Here is a 5,403-nt window from a genome sequence, read left to right as displayed (position 1 = left end):
TTGTTTATAAAAAACTGTCAATTTGATTTTTCTCAAAATTTGACCAGATGTTAAAAACGTTATTTTTTATTGTTTTTAGCACAAAATAGTTTTGGAGATGAAATCTTTTTTTATACCTCCAATTTTCGAGGTGACAAACATTTTTATTCAGTTTTTTGATTTATAAGAAAACCCGTTAATTGTATTTTTCCAAAAATATACTGGTTTGGTATCACGTTACAATATATAATATAAAATTTAATTTAAGTCTGCAGCGTTATTGGTTCGTGAGATATTTAGGGTTAACCAAAATGTTCACCTTGTTTTAAACTGCTATGGTAAAAAAAAACACCCAAACAATTTTCTTGAAGTCCATATCTCTACTACGACAAAAAAAAAAACGTCGACAACGTACGGACGTACGAACGCACGTACACACGCACGCACAGAAATATTTCTTAAAATATTTTATGTTGACCCTAGGGACCTTGAAATGTCAAAACTTTGAATTCGACAAATCGGAAACATTACAAAGGAAAGTTAATAAGTCAAGTTCTATGCTTTGTTTTATAAAATGCTGGCCAAATGGGTTCAATGATCACTTTGTTACTCTTTCTTTGTACAGTTGCCTTTTTTGTCCTAATCACAATTACGAAATTTTTAGAAAACTTATTGAATTAATTTAACATAATTTCATTCGCTTTGCCCTAAATGGTCTTCATTTGGATGATCCTTATGATCTGCCTCCCTATGAAGATCGTATTGTGCTTCTTCAAATGCAATCTCTCCATCAAAGTCGTGTTAATAATGATTTAATATTTCTTCATCAAATCGTTAACTGTGAAATTGATGCACCTCATTTTATATAACTTAAACTTTTCATCGATAGATTTAAATTTAAATAAGAAGGGAGTTAAATCATTGTTTGGAACCAGTGCTTCAATATAGTAAAAGTCTTCATTTTCTGTTCTCTAGTAGTTTATGCTAAATATTATTATTTTCATTATTATTTAGTATTATTTTTTTACTAACAACTAACGCTTAACGCTTGCTATAAACTAACAACTTTCTGATCATTCTGAAAAAAGATTTCAAGAATATTAGGAGAACAAATAAAGACCAGCATATTTTTCGGGCAATGAGGTTTTGTGTGGATTGATAGAGATAGAAAAATAGATACATAATTTTATTTTGTAAAAGATTTTACGAAACATGAGTATTGCTGGTTTAAAATTAGTTTTGGAAATTTAAAAATATACAAGCTTAGTAAGTAGACTAAGTTACAAACATACATATGTAATGAAAATTAATTTATAATAAGATTGCGATATTTAATTGACGCTTTTAAGAAGTAATATAAGTTTGAGTTTCAGTAGCCATTAAGAACTTTGAGAAGTTGAGAATGTCGCTGCCAAGAAGTTTTCTTCTGTACTTTTTGAATACTGGGCAGGTTCCAATGAAGTGCATGGTATTCTCCGATTTATCCATATTACATAATGTACATATTCCATCTGCATCTCCTTGTAAGGCTCTTCCACTGATATTAAGAAGCGAGCAGCGAGCTTCAAGAATTATGGAAATCATAAAACGTCAATTGGAGTCATCAGAGTAGTTCGGTATGCCAGAGTTCATTATTTTGCAATATTTATCGTGAAATTTAGGCTGTGTCGCACTAACTGTAAATGCAGTCTAGTGTTTTTCGTTCATTTTCAGTAAGAGAATGTTATGTAAGCTGGGCCATTCAAGTAGATGCATGTCCAAAAAAAAATCCAAGACACATCCATAAAAAAGATCCAACCATTCATTAGCTCAGAAGATTTTCTAGTTTATAATGGCTTTCGATAAAATATAGCTGGAGGGACGTTAGAAAACCCTTTGGTAAGCCTGTTTCAATGTGCAAAGCATAGTTAGGCGTATTATCGGGCTTTAAAAAACATCTTTTCATGAAGAAACGCTGCAACTCTTCGACTTGGTTGTATTTGTGGTATCCCCAAACTTGAGCACAGTACAACATAATAGCTTTTGAGGCGGCATTGTCTCGCAGCAGTCTCGACCAATTTGCATTGATGGAATTTTAAGATGCTCCCAATCTGTTTGTTAGATGCTCATTCCAAGACATGTTAAACACTACGTCAGAATTATTGTAAAACCATTTTTCGCACGCAGCTCTTCTTCTTCCGAAATATTACTATTTCCGACTTATCAAGATTTATTTCAAGATTCCATTGAATGTAGTAAGTCTTAAAACCCTCAATTATCTGTTGCAAATTGAAAGGATTATATGACAACAGTACAATATCATCCGCATATAAGAGGGCGTTAATTTGAAGATCGTTTAAAACAATACCGAAGTTCCACATGAAGATCATTTAAAAACAGAACGAAAAGAAGAGAGCTCAGCACACATTCTTGACGAACACTTTTCTTATTGGGGAAGAATTCTGACAAACACGAACCATCCCAAACAGCTGCAGTAATATTCTTATAAAGAGACTTTTTAGTAGCCAGTATCTTAAAAGATATTCCCAGAGTCGATAGTTTATAAATAAGAGCATTCCTTTCAATGCTATCAAAAGCAGCCTTGTGGATTGTCTAAGTCATTGTCTTTAATCGCCAGATAAATAAACTGCTACGACATCTTCAATTGCTACGAAAGCTGCGAAAACGATACATTTAGATCAACAGCAATAGCAATGTTTTCGATTGAGCGCACATGACACATAGAACTTACGACATCAAGATCTTTCATCCATTATCTTTAAAATTCTTCACAGTCTAAGCTGCATTTTTTGTTGAATAGACCGAAAATAATCCGCAGTGTTATGTGCAAAAAGTGGCTACGTTCTAATGGCAAATATTTAACTTTTATTATTACACGGATATATACGGATGCGAATAGGAACTTTAAACGATTATGTTATGCCAAGAGAGTTTCCTTTGAAAATTTAAATATTGCTGTTATAAATAGCACCCGCCCATCTTCAGAGTTTTGGAAAGCTGTTAAGCATCTTAATGGAAAAATAAATACTATAGCTCTGTGTTTGCAGGCATCTGATCTTAGAGACTACTTCATCAGCCTTCTCAATCGCTCAGCAAATGGTCCTTTGGTGCAATATGCAGCTAACTCGATCCTCGATGAGTACTTAGATGCACCTTTTTCGATCCAAGAAGTGAAAGAAGTTGTTGCAAATGCAAAATCAAACAAAGCCCCAGGGGATGACCGGATCCCCTTTGAATTCTTCAAACACGCCACGGAAAAATTTATCTTTCTTTTAACATCCGAATTCAACCGAATTTTCGAAAGTACCTCTGTTCCGGAAGTTTTTCATAAGTCAATTATTTTTCCGCTTCACAAAAAAGGTAGCTACGAGGACCCAGCAAACTACAGAGGGATTTCCTTTCTTAACACCTGCGCTAAGCTATTTGCTGGACTTATTCACAACAGACTGTCGAAGTGGGTGGAGGACAAGAACATTCTATCGGAATTCCAGGCTGGTTTCAGGAAAAGTTATTCAACCATAGACCATATTTTCTCACTGCTGAACATTGCTGATCTTTATAAAAGGAAGCAGAAAAAATTATACACTTTCTTTATAGACTTCCGTGCAGCTTTTGACTCTGTCGACCGTCAAGCTCTCCTTTACAAGCTCTCTGTATCAGGTGTGTCAAGTAAAGTTATAAACGTGCTAAGAGCGATGTACGACAACAACTTAGCTTACGTTTGGGATGGCGAGTCTATATCCGAGGAGTTTGCAACAGTAACTGGTCTTAAGCAAGGCTGTATTCTTAGCGCCCTCCTATTTATAATTTTCATAAATGATATTACTGATGAAGTGAGAGGTGGAATCACTGTAGAAGGATTGACTGTTCCAGCCCTTATGTATGCAGATGACATCGTGCTATTCTCCGAAACAGTAGATGGCATGCAGCTGATGATAATCAGGCTTGCGATATATTGCAATCGATGGAATCTGGAAGTTAATTTACAAAAATCGAAGATGATGATTTTCAGAGGTGGGGGTGGCAGATATTCAAGAAATGAGCAGTGGAAATATAACGGACAGACAATCGACATTGTTCGCGAGTACAAATACCTAGGAGTTTTGGTAACCTCAACCCTGAATATGAGACAACATCTGGAGGGAAAATTGGCGGAGGCCAAGCGCGCAATCTCTTCGTTATGGGAAAGGTGCTTCAGAAACAGGCATGTTGAACACAGTGCTAAGCAAAAGGTGTTCCGCTCTACAGCCCTGTCAATCCTGCTCTACGGAACGCAAGTTTGGGGATATTCCGCCTTTGAATCTGTGGAAAAATTCCTAAGATATTTTGTGAAAAGAATACTTTGTCTACCAAAAACTACCCCAAACTACATGGTTTACCTAGAAACGGGTACACCACCTTTGATTATGGACACCCTCGCAATACACTTCAACTATATTGTTAAGGTATTTGAAATGGATGGTAATCGGATACCAAAAAAAGTTCTAACAGCAGCTATCCAAGGAAAAGGATCAATGTTCGAAGAATGGACTAACCTCGCCGAAACATGTTGTACAACCATGAACATATCTTCAAGGGAACAACCGTCAATGCTAAGGAGAAAGTTCAATGAGATCCTCGAAAAGTTTGGAAGCATCTTGTTTGAGAGATATGCATCGGAAGCCAGTTCTTCTCTGTCTAGATGCTACTATAATCGTCTTAACTATAACCTTCAACAGAACTCGTACCTTCTAAATAAGAACTCATTAAATAAAATAAATATCATTTTCAAAGCAAGAGGAGAATTGCTCAGTCTCAACTTTGTAGTTGTACCCCACCGACCAGATCTCCCTTTACTGTGTAGTCTATGTAACTTGAAAGCGCGTGAAGATACATTTCATTTTATTGCAATATGTCCTGTTCTGATTGAAATTTGGTTAAGATACTTCAACAAACGCAACTTGGAAGAAGGAGAAATGCTCAGCATTCTCAACGGCGACCAGGGATGGGATGGACTTTACAACTATGTTATCACAGCACTGCGTTATAGAAAAGCTATTATTGAAGAAGATTTTTAATTATATAAAATAGTAAACAAAACAAATTTTAACAATTTCTGCATTTTTTCAATGAATTCATATTATAATATGTCACTCTGGTAGACGGCCAAATAGGCCATACCAATTAGGCTTTAGAAATTAATATTATGTAATGTTATTATTCTAAGAAATAAAGAAGTCAATTAAACTAAACTAAACTAACTTATGACACCTGAAAGCACGAAATGAATGACCCTAAATTTATTAACCAATTTTAAATTCAAATTTTAGAGCAATAGACATGTGGTTACAAAATAACTTTTTTTGCCAATACCACCCATCAGCCATATTATTTCCAAAACAAAGTAATAAAACAATTGATAAAAATTGTAATAGGTTGTTGTTT

Source organism: Eupeodes corollae, chromosome 2 (assembly GCF_945859685.1).
Source record: "Eupeodes corollae chromosome 2, idEupCoro1.1, whole genome shotgun sequence".
Taxonomy (NCBI): Eukaryota; Metazoa; Arthropoda; class Insecta; order Diptera; family Syrphidae; genus Eupeodes; species Eupeodes corollae.
Note: the sequence above shows the minus strand (reverse complement) of the source record.